This window comes from Rhipicephalus sanguineus, chromosome 6 (genome assembly GCF_013339695.2).
Source record: "Rhipicephalus sanguineus isolate Rsan-2018 chromosome 6, BIME_Rsan_1.4, whole genome shotgun sequence".
Lineage (NCBI taxonomy): Eukaryota > Metazoa > Arthropoda > Arachnida > Ixodida > Ixodidae > Rhipicephalus > Rhipicephalus sanguineus.
Window position 1 is genome coordinate 42,822,139 of NC_051181.1, and position 23,579 is coordinate 42,845,717.

A 23,579-nucleotide genomic window follows, 5' to 3' on the forward strand; every position below is an offset into this window, starting at 1 on the left:
CAAATCCCGTCCGGCCCCAAACTGGGCGGGCGGCCATTGTGCCATTGGTTGTGCGATATCATTACAATTACGTCTTCCGAAGAAGGCTGGACCGCCAGCTGAAACTGTTAAGATAGAATTATTATTTGTTTTTTCCCTATATTGTACTGCGAAGTGTTTCACAATTTATTTTTACGGTAGAAAGACATTCTTTTTGTCCATTGTATATATATATTGCGTATTCCGACAAGCAGCAATTGTTTTGCAACCAGAAACATACACGTTTCCTTCGAACTGTGAACAACGTCATTTCGGAAAGACATCTTAGATATTTTTCTGCATTAATGCCACCACTCGACTACTTCTATATAAAGCTGCTGAGGTACCGCTCAAATTTACGGTTTCAACTTTCGGTGAGACATAGGTGAGCTTGAGGTCGCCATGTTTGCATACAAGAATTGCTGTGCCTTTGTTTTGTTGGCAGCTTGTATATTGGTGATGTAAGTATTTTTATGAGCACTTGATAACATTTTTAACAAATGCTGCTGATTTTTATGAAGCTTTCAGATGTTTAATAACGGGAAGAGATACAGGCATATAGAGGGACAAACACCGGCGCGCTACTTCTTGATTATATGCAACAGCCGCACACCCCGGCATCTATGCTGCCTTGCTGTGTTTGAAGAGACCTTTATGAGGAAATATATGCGCCAGCCACATGCTAGGGAAGCTAGCGGTCTAGCGAAGAAGCTCGGCCGGCTCGGCGGCTGTTTCGCTTGGAAATGCGTGAGCATGCCGCCGTCGGCCTTCGGCCAGTAAGGGCATTGCACCTAAAATGAGTACGGTATACTAAGACAGCATAGTATAGAACCCTACTCGCTAGCGAATATAGAAAAAAAAAAAACAAGGTGAGAGTTTGCGGTTTCTCAACTGCTTGTCGAGCGTCGCGGGTGCTAATTATAGGCCTACGTACCTGACCGGATAAGATGAGCTCCTTTGCAATGAAGACGAGGTACGCCAAACTACAAACTCCCAAAAATAGGGCAGATTCTCAGCGAGAAAGTTAAACAGAAGAGTGCCTATAACGGAACCCATTTTCTTTGTTCTCCGTTTGTGGGCGTGAATCGTCAGTAGCACAGCGACAGTGTCATTCATTAGCGGTTTCTCGGTCCTAGCGCCAAAGGCTCCGCGCCTGTTTCGCTTGGAACTGCGTGACCGTGCCGCCTTTCGCCTTCTGCCTATAAGCGCATTGCCACTAAAACATCTTCGCGAGAAGGTATTCGAAGTCGCATAGCAGTCATACAAAGGCGAGCATCGTAATCACTCGGCTATCGAGGCACGCTAGCAGAGCATAGCATAGCCTTGTAGAGTATAGTGTAGCAAGGTAGTGAGAAAGGGAAGTGAGGATAAGAGATGCGAGGGTGCGTAGCGAGGAGAAGGCGGAGGGGAGAGAGTAAAGCATAGCCTTTTATACTGTAGTATATCAAGGGAGTGGGAAAGGGAATTGGGGGTGAAGATGTGGGAAAGGAGGAGCGGAGATGGTGAAGCACAGTACAGCCATGTCTAGTGCAGATAGTATTGGAAGGGGTGGGAATGGAAAGTGATGGTGAGGAGGAGGGTAACTCCACCACATCCGCAATTTCCTCAGTCTTCGCACCATTAGTGCGTGGCTTGCCCCAATTTTCTTTTATTGCGGGGATGCTGATGCTCCGTAAAGACATTTATTGGGTGCAGTATAATACTGTGAATGATGTTGCAGCTCATTGAAGCGTGCCAGTCAACCATGTCACTCCAATCACCAACTGCCACCAGTGAATTAAGAAAAAGTATACATTTATTTTGCACCCAAAATCTGTTTTGAGGAGAAGGTTTCTACGTTCATTCCTCTGAAGCAGCAGCCGCTGCTATATTAGGCTGTCTTCTAGGCAGCGTTGGTTTGGCCCTAACACGGGACTCGCGAGCGAGAAAAGTCTCTCTACCGCGATAGAGTAGCATCTGCTCGTGTTATAACGAATAAAAGCATGGCCATATCTCTAATGGGGTCAACCAGTTACCGATAAAAAATTAGGGGTGCTGCGCCGGCCTGGAGAGACAGCGGCATTCGTCGGCTAGGCCGACAATACTGCCTCACCGATTCGGCCGTCAGCGGCGTCGACCGCTTTGGCAAATGGGTCATTCTGTGCGTCTGGGGAACCCTCCACCACCCTTCCCATGTCGCCGTCCGGCGGCTCGGCTTTGTTTGGCTTAGCACAAAAAGTGTTTCTTTCCCAACAAGGTTGTAAGTTGCGCAAGTGGGAACAAGTCATTCATGATGGTACTAAGCACGAACACGAGACGCAGGAAACGCGACAGAACAAACTCGCAGCGCTGTCCTGCGCTGCGAACAAAATCGCTGGGTCTCTGCTCTCTCGCCAATACTGTGTTCGTTGTTCGAGCTTATTACCATTATGGGTTTTCTTTCCTCTTTGAAAACATGTTAGCTCCTTTCTGACATAGAAATGTAACGAGTCACCCGTGCCTTTCAGAGTATTGCGATACATTCGATACATTTTAAAGGGTTTCACTACTGAGATACAAAAATATTTTTGAAATAGATCTCGATACAGATACGGCCATACACAAAAGTTTGTATCTCGATACTGTCCAGCGCTAAGGCTATCTAGTGCACTTACTTTCGTTTCCAGCAGCGTGTTCTGTTTGTGTCACACAGACGCAAATGCATTTAGCGGCCAGAATCATAGCAATGTTAAGCGGTTGCCTCAAACAATCGTTCATAGCAGACGTACTGAAATAAACTAGCCCAGCTTCACCGAATTAACGTCGCGAAGGCTCATGACACAATCAAGCCTTCTCCGTCAATTCGTCTTGCTCTGATACAAGCCGTTCATGTCTAACCTCAGCTTCTATCACTGGAAGTTCGGATCTTCTGCGTTCCGCCTGCGCTTGGCTCCGGCATGTCTTGCGCGAGATTCTGCATCAGAAGGACGTCATCGTTACCGTTCATGCGCCATTTCCCGTTGACGCTTCTTCCTGCGGAGCGCGCATGACTTCGCCTACCGCGGAACATTCGAGGGAAACCACCGCGCTTCTTAATGAGATACGTTTACGGCCTCCTGGCCGTAAAGAAATGGCGATTTCGCTCTTGGTGCATAAAATGCGGCCGCGGGAAGCTCAGGCAAGTTACAGATAGCTTCTTCAGTTTTAGTGGACTGGAGGTGAGTAGTGGTGCTTGCCAAAATTATGTGGCACATTCCCGCTAGGCTATAGCTATAGACGCATTCTCAATTTTTTTGGACCGCGGAGTTGAGCAGTGCGTCTTGCCTAAATTGTGTGGTACCACGGCCGATATATATAAAAAGGTGCGGCCTGTTGCATGGCGCCGAAACTCCGTCTCGGACCTGCTTCCCATTCCGCTTGCTGTGGTGCACCTGCTAAGGTACAGCGGTTCACGGAGAAGCGCTTCCACAGTCGCGTTGGTACGCGTGACACTGACTCTGATCACGCCGTAAATAACGCGTTTTTTATTTGGACATTACAGGTTCAATATTGAAGTCGTGAGTACGAGTGCCGATTACCTTATATATGAAGAGTTCGCCTATATAGGAGTGTCGGTCTCTTCTAGAGTTGGCCTCAATACTCTCCATGAAGGTTGGCCACTTGACTCACCCGACATGAAAAAAAGTTCTGGTTATTATGAATTATTCTGATTTGATTTACCCTTTCCTTCATGAAGAAGCAGGGAGTCATGCAGGCACTGAGGAGGGTGCACGAAGGACCCAGATGCCTTTACTCCTGAAATTTGACCTTTTCTCTATTCCTCTGTTCTCGGCAATCTGACTAGTGCGGCAGGTTGGGCAAGCTCGTAAAGATGCATTACCTGAAATCAGTAGCGCTTGAAGAAACGGAGGCAAAATAAAAGATACGCAGAAATGACAAGCGCTCGTCCTGCTCAAATCTCCTCCCTTTGACTCCGTTCTTTTACGCGCTACTCCTTTTAGCTCTTGCCAATGTTCCTAATTGGCACGTCTCTCCCAACAGCTCCTTTCGCCCCCACAATTGGCTGAAACTCACCTTGTCAACCCGCCAAGTGCACCCTCCTCCCCCCAATATAATGTTCTGGCTACGTGCCTGGACGTACGTTATTAAATCAGACATCAATGTTCGCCCGCTTATGGAAAATTTAAGACTTCCAGTGTCATTAAAAAAGGCTTGTCGTTTTTGAGGCATCCTGGTGTTAATAGCCCACCGGTATCATATAGGCCATTGACCGTCTTTGAAAGAGGAATTATAACAAGCGGTTTGCTACTTGAGGAACTGCACTCGACTCTTTCTCGCAACTCATGTCAACAGGACAAAATACCTTCATTGTACACGAGCTGTTTCTTGCGCAAACTGGCCACTTCTGTTAAACACGGCAGCTTTCTCTCCTTCTTGCGCTTTTTGTAATGCATGAAGAAAGACCTGAACGTCCTTTGCTGTTTTCATAACGTAAGAGGCGTTCCTTCATTTCATCTCGATCGGCCTGCAATTTCTTCAATTGTTCTTCTTGACGAGCAACTTTCTTACTTTTTCAATCTGTTCACGGGCTTCTTAAATTCTTCTAAGACATGCCCCAGATCTAATGTGGTTTGGCAGGCCTGATCTACAGGAAAACAACGTTCTTTCAACTATTCTGAGCCAGACTGTGGAATTAGCACTTCGATCTCGTGTTTCAAAAGGTGCGAGGAATTTTAATCTTTGGGCTTTCTCGCGAGCTTTCAGTCACCTGCCCCAGCTACTGCGTCAAGAGCTGGATTCCGACGGCGTTTTCTGGGAATGCACGTTCTTTTATTGCCTGTAGCGTCTATCACCGCGAGAGAATGTCGGGACCACACAAGGAAGCAAAAGCCTCACCTTGATGTTCATTTTACAGTCATTCTCAGTAAAATGTAATGAACATATCAGCGACCTTTCGCTTGGCTCCCACTTCCTTCCTTTCCCCGACGGTCCTTGGCGAGAAGTATTCTTCAGGCACGGTTCCCGACGCTGTAGATTCGTGATATTTCGCAGTAGCGTCTTTTTTTGGCGTTTTTGGGTTTGCTACTTGAGGAACTGCACTCGACTCTTTCTCGCAACTCATGTCAACAGCTTCGCGGCATCGCACCGATCGAAAAAAACCGTCTGCCACATGCACGCCCACCAAAGAACAGTACCCAAGCACACGAAACCCGAGGCAAGGATCACACACACACACACACACACACACACACACACACACACACACACACACACACACACACACACACACACACACACACACACACACACACACACACACACACACACACACACACACACACACACACACACACACACACACACACACACACACACACACGAGAAAGCACAAGAAAAAGCACATGAATACGCATAAATCATGAAAAAAAACACATTCTAGCAGGAACCAGCGTCTGCTACATGTACCGGAACAGTGGCGTCCTCACCAAAAACAGCGGCCGCAACTGTCAACTCAGCTGAGACGCGCTCGCCCATTATTAGGCGACGCGACGCAAGAGGACGCACCTTTTTTTTTTCTTTTATGTAGCGGCCGTGGTAGTACATACTCGCTATGAGCTGGGAGCCTCTAGGAGATGTGGCTGGAACACCGCGACCATAAAGAGATTTGCTGTTAAAAATTTATGTAATGAATTTCGGTAAATGCTGTTAAAAAATCACGTCATGAATCTGCTAGTTTCAATTCGTTAGATATTTTAAATCAGTCAGTTAGTTTCAATCCGATAGTTAATGCCCAAGCAACTGAAAATGTTGCTTCCGTGTTCTTAATGTTTATTCTCAATGTGACTGAACCTGTAACGTCTCATACTCTGGCCTTTTATTTGCGATATTCAACAGCGACGTTCAAAAGGCGGATAACAGCTACGTTTCAAAGGCAGGTTCACGCCAATGTACACTTGATTTTTATCTTTTCGCGCTCACAAATTCTTATCTCTGCTCGAAGACTAGAGCGGGTAAGTTGCGCTGTCCCCGAGAGATGGCGCCATGCTGCGCGATCACGCCAAGCTTATTGTGTTTGAGCGAGACGAGAGTTGCAAGAGGTCAGCTCAAAATGGGCTCTTTCCAGCTTACTAAGCTTTCAGGCCTGCGTCGCGTCATGGCCGCATACGCTAGGCAAAGCCCAAAAGTTTATACCACTGACGGACAGTAAACAATGGCTTGTACAAGGACCAGAGCACAGCATGGTGTTATGTGTCCCTTGCGAATATGGACAATGGTGATTTTAGGAGCGTGGTTATTATCATCTCCAACCAGTCTCCTTTGCCGGTCGCCATTTCATGCTAGCACTTGCTCTATGTTACGGGAGAGCCAGCCATTGTTTCAATATATTCTCTCCTGTCATTTTACCTCTCGACATGACAGCACCTATCTATTCAAAATAAGAGCGATTGCTGGCGATATCTCTCGGTATCTCATCGCAAATATGTAGGACATATCGATGGGGATTCAAGGGCGCCGTATTTCTGCGAGCGGGCTTCATAACGGAAATAGCATGCCACTTTCTGTCATCACTTATAGGTAGGACTCGGAGATTATGTGGTAACGCACTTTTTTTCAATGGATGGGCATGACAGCGCAGCTCGGCCCTTGCTGGTTTACTTTCGCACGTAAAACACTATTATTCCTACCCTGTCGAAGACCAGTCCACTTGTTCAAATGTTGCTCCAACGACATTCGCAACAGAAAGATTTTTCATCCCAGTACGTAAGGTCCTTCCACAACTTTTATTCTTATTATCAGCATGTATGCGTCGGCAGAGGACAAAATCCTTGGTATCTTCTACCACCTATTGATTTCGGTGAAGAGCGACATTCATTACTATTCATTACTCTGAAGAGCTCTCGAAACCTACTGGCGAACCGCTGCGCCAACTTCGTGTGGCGCACTCCGCTGATAAAAGTTTGATGTCAATCTTCGTCATTTTTCAACATTAACATCGCTTACATTTACCATAGCAAGCGTATTTCCAATGAAGAAATCTTGAGAAATTGACATCATCATAACATCTTTTATTCGTCCTCCCGAATTACAGCTTTTCAATTCAGTTGTGGCAATGCGAATATTTTCACGCCTCTCAATGTATCCTAAGCAGCACGTGACAAAGTACCTGTGGCAATTCTCAACACTAGAATTAACTGAGCACGTGAAGGTTGCTCACCAAATTAGTCAGTGTGATCGCCTCATCAAGAGTACCGAACTAATATGCAAGAATGCGTTAAAAATAGGTCCGCCCTCTTTATTACTCGTAACTATGACAGTTATATAAGTGTAAACCAAATTAGCCTTGACATCCCTCTCCAGAAACTGGATAGGCGCCGTACAATTAGATTGTTACGTCTTTTTCATATATATGTCTACAGTGACAAGTCACGGTATATTCCCCTTCAGCGAGCCAAAAACACGTCCAAAAGCCTCCATACTAGCCAGGGTTTAGTTCGGGTTGTTTTTTTTGTAAAATAAAAGCGTATAATTGTTTTGCTTGCCCACGCGCCGTTGCCTCTCGGAACGGCCTATCCGGTGGTATCGCCACTTGAATGAATCGAGAAGCTTTTTGTGAAAATATGCGCTGACTGCATGGATAATAACCCCATAAATATGTGTTATAAATACCAGTTTTTTCTGTATTCACGCTTTGCGACTGCAGTAGCCTCCTAAGTGGCTCGCTTTTTCATTTCATTTATTTGCCGCATCTTTTCTACTGCATTGCTTATCTTTTTACTGTATCGTTGTATATTATGTCATGTACTTATGTCGGTTGCCTTACTTGTTTTTCTCGCTCATAGTATTTACCACTTGTAAACCCCTTACTCAATGTTCTTAACGCACCTACAAGGTACAATGAATAAATAAATAAAACCTATGAGTTGTACTCTAGAAATTGCGCCAATTATAGGCACATTGTACAGGAAATGCTTACTTTATAAACTTTTGCGACCCACGAATAGCTATGCATTGGAAAAATCCTGAAACCGCCCAATGTAAGCTGCAGCGCCACCGCGTGCTGTGCGATATTAAAGGTAAAGAAATCTTTGTCCACTGTCTCGTCTTGTTTATTGGGATCGAGTTTGACTCCAAATCAACTCTGGCTCAGCAAGCTATAATGACGATTAGTGCGTAACAAACATATTTCTCAACGTGCATTTCTATTTCAGGAGCGACGTGGCATTTGCGCCGAGAGGGGTAAGTGTTGAATGGGTAACAACATCAAATTATAAATACTTTGGTACCCTTTATGCACAACGCAGCACCGCAACAATGGCTAGGCATGAGTTCTCGCGCCCTGTTGACAAGAGTTTATCAAACTCAGTATACTTGCGCTGCACCTAGGGGAAAAATTCTTGATTATCAATCAACTGCAAACTGTGTGCAACTCAGTAAATTATTGAGAAATGCTCAGAAGTGAAATACTGAGAGCTAAAAATTCTATTGCTGGCAGCCGAGACTTCAAAATAAATAAAAATAGTTACCGAATATTCTGTAACGCTTGTTACAATGCCGTCAAGGAAAAATCAATTGAAGCGATTTCTTGGCATTATTTTTTCATCAACCGCTGGATTCCGAGGAATAACTTCAATAAGCAAGCTCCTTTTTACTGCCAGCGATCGTTCCCCATTCGCAAGTTTATTTCGTCTTTAGGAGCTCAAAGAAGAAACGGTGCAACTATGGAGTGTAAGGAACCTGGTAGTGAATAGAGACTTCGGACACTCGACATTATTTATTAGAAGGAATGGTGCTATTTAAAACAGAATGGTGAATCCGATAGCCTAAAGAAAACATGCATAGATCACCGTTAGGCTTACTGAGGTACAAATTAGAGTTGACTAGGTGAGGTGCAACACTTATTTTTTCCTGAGCTCATGAACTGCAGCTATGGAATCCCCCCTCCACCTTCCCCAAAGATTAGTGTTGTTTCCCTCGCTTGCTTTTTCGTAGAACAATTGCCCTCACTTATCAGGATGCAATAGCAAAGACGCAAGCGACTGCACAATTTTCGCTTGTGCAAGGGGATCGGTGTGGGCGCAGACAACATTTCCCTGCAAGGCCGCACAATATTATAGCGATGACAACATGAAAAACGCAATATTTACACGTAAGATTAGAAGAAATGAAATGTTTAGGGCATTTCTGTATTATATTGCTTTACTAGTGACCTACAGAGCTATATTTCTTATTGCATACTAGTGCACTTTAGAAAAATAAAAATCAATCAGCACATATTCGTCCCTACATTCACCACGTTTAGTCTTATGACATATACTTCAATCAATCTTATAGCCTCATAAATCCTTGTGATTTTAGCTGTTTATTCAAAAGCTTGTGATATTACTTTACTTCATCAGAGGCGTTGGTCTTAATGAGCGCCTGTTTTATTTGGTTCCGGTTCTTGTTTGGCTTCCACGTAGAGTCGGAATCGGATGACGTCATTTTTGGCAAATGGGTTATGTCAGTACGGTGCCAAGAACGTCTGCAGACCCATGCAGACGTTTATGCTCGGATGGATAGCGGAAACGTTTCTGCTCGCACAAGCGCAAAATGCAGCTCGCCATACGTAGCATGAACGTAGTTTGCAGTATTTCGCTCTTCAGCGAATCTTCAAACTTCGCCGTTATTGGAGCCACCGTAGTTCCTCAGCAGGTGTCGCGCTTTTAAGCTTTTAGTAAGCCGTGATTATTCGTTGTGACAGTTTTCGAATACGTGGGCATCGGTGAACAGATCTAGCCATGGTCGAAAAGACCGTAAAGTGTTCCGGGTGCGGCGTAGGTTGCAAGATGGAAGATTGTGCGGACGAGAAGGCAGAAGAAGCTGACGCCAAGTGTAGGCAATGCGAATTGGAGGAGACAATGGAAAATATGATGGGCTGCCCAGAGTGGGCTCATGACGAGAATCTCAGAGCTGGAGAATGCGTTGGCGACAGAGCGATAGAAAACGAAGGCCATGGAAGAAAGGCTAGGTCAGCCGAGGAGGGCCTATCGAAGGTCGTCAAAGGGAACAAAGAAGACGCAGATGACGGTGGAAGCATTGAAGGCGACGAGCCACACGTGGGGAGAGGTGAAGGGAACATCAGGCATGACAAATGCAGGTGCAGTGGTCACCGGGCTCAGCTTCCGAGAAGTAGTCTTAAGGGAGGGAGGGGACAAAGCGGCAGCGGTGACTCACGCTAGTCACCCAACCAGCAGCCAGGTGCAGGTTACAGAAGGTCATTATTGCCGGTTACTCAAATTCAGTCCGATGCGCAGAAGCAATCAAAGAATGGCTGAAAGTCGATAAGAGAGTTTCGATAGAGACGTTCCCAGGACATACGCTGGGGACAGTCGTGAGGCAAGCGATTGAAAAACGCGCAGCTAAAGCTCACAGACGTAACCTCGTGGTAATTGCGGGAGGGCTAAATGACGGGTTGAATAAAGAATTGTCAGAATTAGCGACGACCTTGGTGAAAGGGGTCGACATGCGCGCCGTGTCCTCCCCCCCCCCCCATGGGCAAATTGTAGCATGCACAGTACCGGAAGTACCAGTACGCAACGGCAACTTGCAAAGAGCGCTTGTCGACGCAAACAAAAATATATGGCTAATTAGTCGAGAGAAGGGTTTCGAGGCAGTGAATATAAACAGGGAAGTGCACAGGTGGAGCGGTTTCCAAAGAGACAGAATTCACTTCGATAAGAGGCTTGGTCATGAGGTGGGCTGGCGACTGGCAGGACGCGGAGTAGCTTTTTTGGGGGGCACGCTGGCCCTTTCGAGTCCGGGGTAGCTAGCAACAGGGAAAACAACCAGGACTGTTTCACGGGTATTATTGCGAAAAACAAAAAAAAAATAAAATCAAACAAAAAAGGGAGGAGGCGCCCATTGCAAGTAACATAAATATGCGGGGTGGCAGAAAAAAAAAGGCAGAATGGCTAGAGATTGAGGAGCAGGTAAACAAAGAACAGATAGGCGTTGATGCGGTTACAGAAACCCACGTTAGAGATTTGGAAGAGCCACCAGATATTAAAAATTATGTTTGAGAAGGGTGCAACAGGATCATATCAGAAAGGAAAGGGGGGGCGGGGGGGGTGTAGAAATGCAAATTCAACGCGGCGCCAAATGGGTTAGAGTGAAACAGACATGTTCAGAGCACCTCTGGGTTTTGGGCACAGTAGGTGGAAAGAAAACGTGGCTAGGGTTGCCTATTTGTGGCGGGAAATAACTGCAGATAAAAGAATCAGGAGATAGTAGATTGATTGAGTGCGGATATTAAGGAATTTGGTAATGAGGCCGAAATCATTCTTCTATGGGACGTGAAGGCCCACATACATGACCTTGACGGATATTCAGGCACCAATGGGAGTTATTACTATATCCCTACGAGCGACATAGTCTGGAAATAGTTAACACTGGGCCTAAATGTGACGGCCAGATCACGCGGGAAGTCAGAAACAAACAATCAAGTATTGACTATTGTGTCATGTCTGAAGGAATTTATCACAAACTGAGATATATGGGAATAGATGTGGATGGGATTAAAAGCTTGGGTAGCGATCATAAACGAATAACATTACAAATGGGATATAAAACTGGTAATAAGAGCATGGAATCAAAGACTGGGACGTCGTGTTTAAATGACAAGCAAATAATAAATATAGCCGCAAGAGTCTAGGAAGAAGTATGCAAATACCAGACAATACTATACCAGACAATACTATACCCAGACTGGGGGTATAGTGAGCTGTACATCTAATGACGAAAGAGATAGGGAGAGAGAAGAAAACTATTTGCTGCAAAGGAAAGAGGAAGCGAAAACGCTGGTGGAACAAGGAAATTCGGGAAGCGATCGCGAAGCGGCGTGAAGCATCACGGCAGCAAAGAAGGGCAAAAAAGGAGAAGCGGTCGCCGGCGAAGTCAACAAAATATGGGAAATATATTTAGGGGAAAATCCATTGTACAGAAATTGGTCGAGGCAAAAATAAAGGTTAAAATGAAAGCAGGGTGACATAGTTTCAGGAAAAAAAGGAGGCCGCACCTAGGATATTTTGGAGCCACATAAAGGCGCTAGGTAGGAAGTCTGTCACAACGCAAAAACATATTGTAGATGAAGGAGGAAATCAATTGCAAGGGTACGAAGCGCCAGGTTACATCCGAAAGGTAACAGCCGATTCGTTTAAAAAGAGCGTCCAGGGGATTTCCCCGGTGAGTAAAAGTGTGGCGGAGAGAGCAACCCAGGAAGAGCAAGTACTGGAGAATTTCAACTGGAAAAAGGCCGAAGGAAAAATTCCAAATCGCACTGCCGCGGGTTTAGACGAGATTCCCGTTAGCCTCATTAGCGAACTAGGACATAACACTAAATAAACACTGCTGAAAGCCGCAGAAAAATGCTTACAGGACCGGCAAATACAGGACAGTCGGAGAAAAAGAAGAATGAACTTAATATATAAAGGCAAGGGAGAAAAGGACAAGATTCGCTGGTATAGACCACTAACCATGACATCAGTACTATATACGTTGGCGATGCAAGCAGTAAAAATGAAAATAGAAACGTGGCCAGAACATAACGCTAATTTGGGAGAACTCCAGTATGGATTTCGAGTCGACAGGCGGTTAGACGATAACCTGTTTGTTCTCACTCAGTGTATAGAAATATCTAAAATAGAAAATAGGCCCTTGTGCGTGGCTTTTCTAGACATCACTGGGGCGTACGACAATGTTAATCAGGAAATTTTGTGGGATATATTGAAAGAAATCGGCACAGGCGACGACTGTATACAGCTTTTGAGGGAGACACACCGAGAAAATACAGTTTGCGTAGAATGGGAAGGAGTATGTAGCAAAGAGAACGTTGATATTAGCAAGGGGCTGCGACAGGGATGTCCTTTGTTCCCGCTGTTATTCATGCTGTACATGGTAAATTTGAAAAAAAGCTCTATAAGGTAGCAACATTGGTTTTAATCTGTCACACAAACAGGGTCGCGTAATCATTGAGCAGAAGCTTCCAGGATTGTTTTATGCTGTCGATATTGTCTTATTTGCTGACAGTCGAGATGATATACAGCAGCTGCCGGATATATGTGGAAGGGAAGGTGAAGCTCTAGGACTAGGATTTAGTGTAACAAAATGTGGATTGATGGTATTCAATGATCCTTGTGATCAGGCGGTGTCAATACAGGGCCAAGAAATACCGAGGGTAAGCGAAGTAGCTCGGAGTATCGATAATTGAGGGTGACAGGTACATTGAGGTACACGAAAAAACCTCGGCAGCAAAAGAGAAGAGGAATGCTGCAATAATGAAGCACAGAGCGTTGTGGGGATACAATAGGTAGGAGGTGCTTCGAGGTCTGTGGAAAGGTTTAATGGTTCCGGGGCTTACTTTTCGGAACTCAGTGGTGTGCATGAGGGCGGAGATGCCATCGGGAATGGATATAAAACAAAGGTATGTGGGAAGCCTCGCGTTGGGTGCTCACGGGAAGACGACACATGAGGCTGTAAAGGGCGATATGGGATGGGCAGGTTTTGAGGCGACGGAAGCTCAGAGCAAAATATGGTTCGAGGAAAGGCTAAGTAATATGAAGGAGCGCAGATGGGCAGAGAACCTGTTCCGTTATTTGCATAGAGAGAGCTTGGACACACAGTAGGGAAAAAGAACTAGGAGGCCCGCTAGTAAATATACGGCTGGTAGTGTAAGCAATATGTCAACAAAGAGCGTTAATCGAAAAGTCAGTGAGGCGGCGAGGATTTATTGGGTGGCAGCTATGGAGAAAAAATGGGCTTTGAATAATTACCGAAAGGGCAGAAGTGAAATAAGGAGGGGGGGGGGGCATTTCACGATAATTCAAGGGGAAGCGCTTTACTGTTTGAAGCCAGATCGGGTTGCCTTAAAACGCTTAGTTATAAGGCAAGATTCGGCAAAGAAAAGAACAATGCACATGCTGCGGGGAAGATAAGGAAACAGCGGAACAAGTTGTGACTCAATGTTGAGATATCCACCCAGGTGTACGTTTGGGCACGAGCCTACATGAAGCCTTGGGCTTCAGGTACAACAATGGAAAGCTGAACACACCCGCGATTTAAATAAGTAAGAGACGGTTAGAGTATTGGTGGCAGAAAATTAAAGGGAAAGGACAAAAATAAATATTGGAAAAAATAAGGACATTCTGCTGTAAAGGGCAGAGAACTGGGCTGAGAATTTACGTCTTTTTTCCTGTAGTAAGATATATGTTCTCAAAGTAGAGGCATTGGGCCATTTAAAAAAACAAAAAAGCAAGAAGGAAAAATATTTTTTTTGTCGAGCCTCGTGGCACACTCGTCACCACCCCGTTATAAAGGGGAAACTATAGCACCCATCCATCCATCCGGACGTGCGTTCAAGTCCCGGCCACGGCAGCCGTATTTCGGTGCAGACGAAGTGAAAGAACACCCGTGTGCTTAGATTTAGGCGTATGTTCATATACACCAAGTACTATAAATCTATCCGAAGTCCACCACTAAGACGTGCCTGATAACCATACCATGGTTTCGGCACGTAAAACCCCATATTTTGTTAACATCGTGTCCTTGACAGATACCCGTTGACGTCAACGCACCGACGGTGACGTGCCACTGCTACCTTATTTGGTTGATCGTGCCTTTCAAGCAACCCGTGAAATGGACCTGCCTACAAAGATCAAAGCCTTATGTGTGATCGGTCTGTGAACCGTGAAAGATACTCCGTCGGCGTCGACGCGAATTGTACCAAATTCATGTGACATCTCAAGCGCTGCTCCAGGCTTTAGTCCTTTATCGGCGGATCACCGTGTAAAGCCTGTTCCACATGCTGCGACTGCAGCGACAAAAAAATAAACTTGAAAGACGCTTGAGCTTCGCTTTCAAGTGTAGAACGTGATACCGTCATAGTACCGTGTTCGTATCGCCTTCCCAATCGCTAGCCTCGCTTCGTTTCACGGTGGATGAATAAACCGTGCAGCAAGGAAAGCCAAAGTGCGGACGCCGGCTCCTATATCCATGCAGGCGGCGTGACGTAACACTACAGGGCGCGTCCGCTTAAAGCGCGCCCGTGGGCCCTTGGCGCCATCTCGTGGGTGATAGACAAGCATCTGCCACGCTGAAACACCTCCGAATGCGCGTTCCACGAACCCTAAATGGTGTATATAAATAGCACGCCGTGATTGTGCTAGAGGATGTATGTGCGCTGGCTGAGCGGCTAAACGCATCGCGCCACGTAGCTACGGGTTGCAGGTTCCAATCCTCGGTCCCACACGAACAGAAGATTTATTAACGCGATAGCGTTAGGGAGCTCGTGTCGCAGAAATTCCGGTGTCGGCGACGGTTTCGGTGACGGCGTCGCTACCGACGCTTGTGAGCGAAAAGTCGTCCGTGACTCAAAAATCGAGAAAGATGCAAATAAAATAAACAATGAAAATCTTTGATACCATTAAGGATCGAACCCGGGCCGTTTGCGTGGCAAGCAGATGTCCTACCACAAAGCCACGATGTTACTTGCAGCTGCATCGAAAAAAAAAAACACTACAAAAATGCCATGTAGTGGAAGAAGTTTCCTTAAGGCATTTTGTTCGGCAGGTGTCACGACGAAAATGAGCCCATTCGGCGATTTGTAGGCGCATTGGCGAGGCCATCAAACTACGTTTTTTGCGCGACGCCATGCTTCGAAAAAGGCCGGGATAGTGCAGCCATCGCCGCTAAAAACACACACGAACTTTCAAATAGCTCTAAAAATGGACAACTATGTCCATTTAGCGGAAAACATATCAAGCCAACGCCTGCTTTCCAGAGGAGGCGTTGATCAAGGAAACAGCACACGCTAGAAAATGTGCTGCCATCTGTGAGGCATTGTGAGAAATATGTCTCGACTGTTGCACAGGGAAGTGGTTTAGATCGAAAATCTGTACCATTACTACAGATACATCGCGCGCACGCGCGCGTGCGTCTGTGTGCGTGCGTGTGTAACAATACACAATTATAAGTATGCACTTAGTGGTTGAAGTGCGCACTAGGGGCCGGATTTCGCTGTCGCGTTCAACTCTTAAAGGCGAAGGTTAAGGGTCCCCCAATTTTTTTATCTCCTTATTTTCATCCACCGGGAATTTTCGCTCACGGACAACGGAGATCATTCTCTCACATGACGCCGTCGCCTACTGCGGAATTTCTGCAAACCAGCTCTTTACGGCTATTGCGTAGAAATCGTTCCGTTCACTTTGTCCACTCTTTTCGCAACCGCCGCTAATGACGCTTTCGTTTACATGGGATATGAATGGGCTGCAATTTCTGATCTACGCATGCCGCGGCGAACAAGCTTGCTTGCTGCGCGTTATTTGTGGTAGACACTGCATATCTATTTAAACGTAATGTAACAATCTGTGCCTTAGGTGATTGTTAAGTTTCATGAACAGTAGCAAAGGGCACGAGTTTTTTGTCATTCAAAAAGACTTTCCGATCAAAATTTATTACGAAAGGCACGACAGCTATCATAACGAAAACAAACTCGTCGGCGCAATTTCGATGGGTCCAGACCGAACAATCTCTGCGCCACTGCGAACAGAGCGAAAAATTTCGCAAATGTTGTCCCTCGCCGCTGACCATTGCAACGAGTGAGATCAGGTGTTTTTTCGCTGCTAGCGAAATTGCAGCATGAAAATGGCTTGTTTTGCGCCTTGTGAAACGGCCTTCTATATCTGAACTGTCGAGGTTGCAAATACTCATCCAAATTCCATGAATGTGCCCTTTTATATGGATAGGGCAACTAAGAAACGGGTCTTATGGTGGAGGCTTGGCATATCAATAGTAGTGAAAACGCATGCGTAAGGGAGCCTGCGATTACCTTTCACAGAGAAGAAATAAAACGTCTAGGTAGTTATCTCTTATGCAAAACCTCTAGTGTACGCGGTCGGCAGGTGGGGGTCCAAACCTAAGCATGCACATATAAGGTTTATGTCTACCTTCTTTTCGTACAGAGCTGTTGTAATAGCAATAACTGTTGGGACTTTACGTCCCCGGAAATTCTCGCTGCCTGCGGTTCTGTAGCTTGCACTTAAAGCTAAGCACGCGGGCCGCTCGCATATTGCCTGCACCGAAATTCGGCCGCCGCCGCCGCCACCGCCGGGGTTCTATCCCGCAACCTTTGGGCCAGCATTCAAGCACCATAACCACTACACCACCACGGCGGGTGACGTAAGCAGAATAACAGATTTCAAGGCAATTATTTGAATAAAGGTTTTTTCTTTCGGTAATCTCGAACGATATACCCTTATGTGTATAACGCAAACGCTTATAACACCTACATGCGAAGTTTACTGCTCTCGTAGTAGATGACGTAAGCGGAAAACAAAGCTTAAAGTCTATTTTACAGCGAAAGCTGTTATGAGATCATTTCACCGGCCGTTTTTGGCGCCGTAGTTGTCCGCCGCCGCCGCCGCCGCCGGTGCCCGTAACCAGTATCGCTCGAGATAAGAAAAAAAAAACGAAACAAGAAAAAATTCCAGGATGGAACAAGGTTCGAACCTGGGCCCTCTGCGTGGAGCCCAGTATCCAACCTCTGAGCCATGCCGGTGCTTGAAACTGCATTGCAAAAAGGTCCTATACAGGCTTCATGTCGGGAAGGAACCACATTAGCATATGCAATATAGCGTGGTAGAAGAGTAAAATAAGCACCAAGCGTCGCACAACGCGAATTCTGTAACCAGGCGTCATACAATGCGAATTGCGCAACGAGTAGTTTGTTGAATGCTTCCAACCCATTACAAAGGGCTCTGCCATAATTCTTCATCGTCATCAGGCACAGCGTCAACAAAATGCGCATAATGCCTGCATGCGTTTAGCAGGCACCAACGCTCTCCGTAGAATGACGAAAAATGGCACAGTGCCTGCTGCCCTACTTCTCAAAAATTACCATGATTTATAGCGTAGTGGGTTCCTCGCAAGCGCAGTTGTATTGGTTGCCAAGGAAGCCCATATGCGCTTGATCCATTTCCTCGGGGTCTCAGTAAAGTTCTTCGCCTCCCGCCCGTCTCTCTCCCACGTCAACGTATGTTATACAGTATGGCGGGAGAAGGAAATAGCGAACGGGCGTCACCCAATGCAAATTACGTAACTGCTGGGCCGTTTAAAGATTCCAACCCATTACAAAGGGCTGAGCCATAATTCTTCATTGTCATCAGTCGCCGCGTCAACAAAGTGCACATAATGCCTTACAGACGTGTAGCTGGCGGCTCTCTTCTCCGCAGAATGACGAATAATGGCTTAGTAGGTGCTTCCCAACTTCACAAAAATTGTGATTTATGGCGTAGTGGGTACATTTCTAGTGTACTTGTATTGTAGCCCCAAGCGGGCTCTAGAAACGACGCTCTTCCAGCTTTCGCTGTGACTGTGCTGCGGATTCAGCGCAAGCCTGGCGTTTCTTGGTTCGCGATGGTCTCTTCCGTCTGTTCGACTGATTTCATTACGTCTCCTTAAAAACAAGCATTTTTCAAAGGGCACTATCAATGAAAATACATCGCGGTTTCGAAGAATACCTGTAAAATGATAACCAAGAAATATCACCTTACCGCGTATAAACTGCACTCTCGCTAGAGAAGTACATGAAGAAGATAGATAAGTTGCGGGAACAATCTTAGCATACGTCCACCGAAATGCGCCTCGAGATCACCGGCATTCACACCGGCGAATAATTAAAGTTGATGTGCCGTTACGATGCCAACGATGACTATCCACCGCATGGGTGCAGTTGAAGAGACTGCACTACCAGGTTCATTTCGCTTTTGTGTTTGGGAAAATAGTTCAACAAATTATTGTTCGATGAAAAAAAAAAGACACTTGCCTTTTACTATTATTTCCAGGGTACCAGAGGCAGGGTTGTCGAGATGACGGATGCGGCGGCTGCCGCGGCTGCGGCTGACACTGCACCTGCAGCGGAGGCTCGGGCCCTCGACGATGCAAAAAAATAGCAGAAGCCAGGTTCTGCGAGTCATAAAGACTGAATAAAAGTACTTTCGATTTGAAAAGTAGACTTGTTAGTTCGCATCACAATTTTTAAAGACTATTTTCCCTCGAATACACACGAATATCGGCAGGAGAAAACTATATAATTTTATTATTTTTAAAGTACTCTTTGGTTCCCCTTCTAGCCTCCAGGAATATGTTAGATTATAGTCACGACAAAAGCTGCATATTTACTTAGTAACCTTGGAATGATGAGGCAGTGCTCTGCGTCTCGAAATATTTTGTATTATTGTGAACATGTCACTCCCGAGTACAAACACGCTCACCTCACGTTATGACGTAATGTGTTGAGCGAGTAAACCGTCTTCTTCTTTTATTACGCAGCAAAACATTAATTCTCACACGACAACAGTGATAGATGTGCGCCTGATTGATCCCTTTAGCGACTAAAAAATTCGGCATTGCATATAGGATACTGACCTATGGCGATACAATGTACAAGTCTCTCTATCTCTTACACTAAACCTAGGGTTATGAAAGGGTCCTGAGGGACTGGGTAAATTGCCGCAGGAGTTTACACCCTCGAACCTGATTGCCAAACATTTCGTTGAATCCATCGAAAACTAGCTGAGCTAGACTGATTTGTCCCGCTCTTTAAGCGTGCTATCTCTTCTCTCGTACTTGCAAGCACGCTGTAAGCTACACAAGGAGGGACCGCACACGGGAAATTACGTCAGCCCGTTTCATGATCTTGAGCGAGTGATGAAACATGATCGCTCGCTCCCGTTGTGATTCCTGAGCGCGAGTGTGGCTCACTGAGTAACGTTAGACTGTGGAGCGTGTCGCCGGCACGTGGTGGCGCCCCGTGTCAAAAAAGCACCTGATCCTCACGGCGCTCATTGTTTATGTCACTTATCCGACAATGACAACAATCTGCTGCATGACGTGACAGAGCAGGTGTCCCGCCCACCTAAGTGACTGCGGACGGGCGTCTGTATGAAGAGAGCGCGCTTCAGAAAGTCGGCAACGGTGCGCTCCGCTTGTAAACGCCCCTTGCCACGCACGACTGCAAGATTTCCCTGAGCTGTTCAGAGCAAGCGCCTGCTTTACGCACGATGTGTTTTCTCACGAAGGCTGAGGGCTCCAAGACCCCTTTAACATCGCTAAATATTACACATTCGTTACGTGAAAGGCGCCTCAGGCTTAAAACTGTGGCCAAACGAGCGCAATTACCCATTCCCTCGAGAGCTGCCCCTGCGCACTCATTCGTGCCTACCATAAAACACCAAATACAAGCTCCGGAGTGCAAAAGCGGGGGTGATGCGCTTTATAAGCTTGTATGTTAACGTGCACAAATAAGCATATGCGTACATAATAGGGAATTGTTTGCGTGTTTGCGTACTCTTATATACTTCAGCTCCCTCATATCCTTAGTTTTTACTAAACGGTTCGCATTCTAAACGTACAACCGCGAAACCCGCCACTTCTATCTATCAGTCACAGTATGGCTAATAAAGCATCAAAGTACAGGGGTCTTGCGCTGTTTCCATCTTATATGCAGAACAACACAATTACGGATGGCAAACGAGAAACGCTCCGTTTAGGGCCGCTCCGCGTGGTGTGACCGCGTTAAGCACAATTTTGTGTAGCCGCATTAGGCGTATTAGTATTTCTTGATTTATTCATATATTTTTATTCTGTTCGTACGAACATTAACGTTGAATACGGCTATTATTTGGAGCGGGCCTTAATACCCTTCAAATGTCATGTAAAAGGCTACACGTTACGCCATTGAGCTTAATTTAATCAGAGAAATTAGATAAACTGAAGCGCTGTATCGGCGCATATCTTGGACTACGTAACACCTGGATCTCCGTTCGAAAGAACAGATGATCGCTAACAGAAGTTAGCACTTTTGGACGCATTTCTGTACCAGGAACCATTTATCACGCCACTACAATCCTGAGAAGGCACAAAATTCGTGAGCGTCACGCTGAGCCTACCGGAGACTAGGCGGTAGCGGCAACAGCTCAGCACTACGCGGAGGAACGCGGCTGCAGATTGCAACGCGATCGCCTGCGCCTGGCGCAGGGAACGCGAAAAATCTTCAAGCCCGGGGCCACGGAGGCACCGGCTTCCCCTAAGGGAATGAATTTCCTGCGACACCCAAGCAACTGCACCGAATACCAAAAGCCTCGAACCGAGCAGCAGCTGCAGCGGTGGCAGTCCGACAAGATCAGACGCTGGAGAACAGGACTCACAAAGAGCACTGTGAAGATGTGCCTGAAAGTATACCTTAACAAAGGTGTGTGTTCGAGCTGGTTGGTACTCCATGATCAACACTCTTGCGCAAAACTTTCTTAGACAACGGACGAAACAGACACGGAGGGAGCAAACTTCCAACTTAATTTATTATCGATATGTGGCATATTTAAATATAATGAGCACTGCCAGACAATAATGCCAAGGAAAGTATAGGGGATGTTATTACTTGTAAATGTAAGGTAAATGTGAAGAAAGAAAAGTGGACGAAAAGATAACTTGCCGCGAGCAGGGACCGAACCTGCGACCTTCGAATAACACGTCCGATGCTCTACCAACTGAGCCACCGCAGCGGCCATTCCCCCATCCACTTTATAGGGTATATATCTACATTTAAACGTGGGAGTGTCAGTCAGCGCCGCCAGTAGCCATGACGGCGAGTGTGGAACACTCTTTTTCTGCCTGTTGGCGTCACGTAGCACGTGGACTTATTACGAGCTGGCAGCTGACTAATAATCCCTCGCATACCACCTGAAAGCATCAAGTCGGCTGGAACGAGACCCTCGCTATGGATGAAGGAAAGGAGTGGAAATTTTAAGCGCTCGTTCTTTCCTTGTTCTACACAATAATAATGAGCATTCCAAAAGAGTGTGTCCACACTCGCCGTCATGGCTACTAGCGGCGCTGACAGGCACTTCCACGTTCAAATATACATATATACCCTATAAAGTGGACGGGGGGATGGCCGCTGCGGCACGGATAGGTCAGCTAGTATACCCCCCAGGTATTCGATAATTGCGCCACTAGCGCCAATTTGTCCCCTGGTGTTTGGTAGGCCAAACTGTGAAACTAAAAAACAATAAAAAAATTGCTGATGCTGCTATGGCAACGCCTTTGTTGATGAGAGAGGAGGAAACGCCGAGCTGCTTGTCGTCTGCTATGCGCTCGACGAGCGCACGCCTGCCTTGTGAGCCGCAAACGGAAACCAACACCGCTTCCATTTTTTTTCAGGTTGTACTGCTGCTGCGTATATTGTTTTCGACAGCTTTCGGTTGCTAATTTTCTCGGACTCTCAGGACGTCCACAAAACTTTTGTTTGGAAATATTTCTGAGTTGAATGCGCGCGAGCCAGCAAGCCTTGAAGTTTGACAATTTTTTTTTGAGCAAGAGAAAGGAGTCGTCGGAAAATATGGTTTATTCACTGTTTTTATTAGCAACGTATTGCAAACGATAAAACTCAATACATGCCACAATAGCACAGAGCTGTGCATCTCGTACAGTAAATACAAATGTTGGCATTCTGCATCGGTTACACAAACATATGAGAATTCTTTACACAATTTGTCGTATATAAATGATAGCTGCAGGAGTCACAACGTTCATTGGCTGTACACAATACAATTCTCCAGAAACGACGGCTCATAGTAACACGTTCGTGAATAATGAACTGATCACCCAGTGCAGATGACCAGCACATTGAGCCCAGCACTACTAGCTCCGTTTTTCTTTTTCTATGAAAGTTGCTAGTCGAAACAACCGTCTATAGCAAGCGAATTTCCTACATAACTCCGCTTGTGCTAATGTACCGTTACATATTGAGTAAATTCTATTTACATTTTAACACTTGACTTTATCTCTCGATACAACGCGTAAAGCCTTGTTCAAAGCTGTAGCATTGCTAACAGGGCTTTATATTACAGAATTCTACACCAGTATATTGCACTTATTCCTCGCAATTTGTAATGCACATATCTATCACAATTTAGGCATGAGCATCACCAATCCTACAACATCAAACAAAAAAATGTCACCCTGCAGACAGAGTTTTCCATCGAGAAGTAGTAAGTGCATGAAGAAGTATAGGCAAGTGTCGATGGTTAATCATCAATGGAAATTGAGCTAGGACAGAGTGATGCACAAAGGTATTACGGAACGCGCACCTTGGGGACATGGAGAAATGTTCACAAAAGTAATTCAGATTGACTGCATTTAATGAATCAGCCTGGGCGCATAGCTCAGAACGGGTCTATTCTGGCCGGTCTTCAAGACATTCCTCTAATATGCCTTAATCATATAAAGTATACTTCCTTTTATAGAGCTCCTAAACCCAGCTTCGTGCGTCATGTTGGAAGCATAGGACAAATCGGAGCTGTACTATTAGTTTAGTAATTGGCTGAAGGTAATTTGTCATTTGATTTTCGAAGACGCCTTAACAAACCACTGAAAGCCCCTCAACTTTGCTGGTACACTTCCTTGTGGCACAGCGTGCTTTCTTGACTTACTAAAATATTTCCGGCTTTTCGAGAAGGAGCTTCTTCCTCCTCATTTAAAATGAAAGTATTCATGGCAAGAATGCCGAGTAG

General features: G+C 45.8%; 1 long non-coding RNA gene and 1 other non-coding gene across 2 annotated transcripts; one reads left to right on the top strand and one right to left on the bottom strand.

Annotated features, from left to right (window-relative positions):
• The first annotated feature begins 357 nt into the window (after window positions 1–357).
• LOC119395733 (uncharacterized) lies at window positions 358–19,017 on the top strand. The gene is made up of 3 exons (XR_005184304.2): window positions 358–479; window positions 8,187–8,214; window positions 18,852–19,017. It is a non-coding gene; the product is annotated as an uncharacterized LOC119395733 (long non-coding RNA).
• Window positions 19,018–21,496: 2,479 nt separating this feature from the next.
• On the bottom strand, window positions 21,497–21,569 carry Trnat-ugu (transfer RNA threonine (anticodon UGU)). The gene has a single exon. It is a non-coding gene; the product is annotated as a tRNA-Thr (tRNA).
• Between the last annotated feature and the right edge of the window lie 2,010 nt (window positions 21,570–23,579).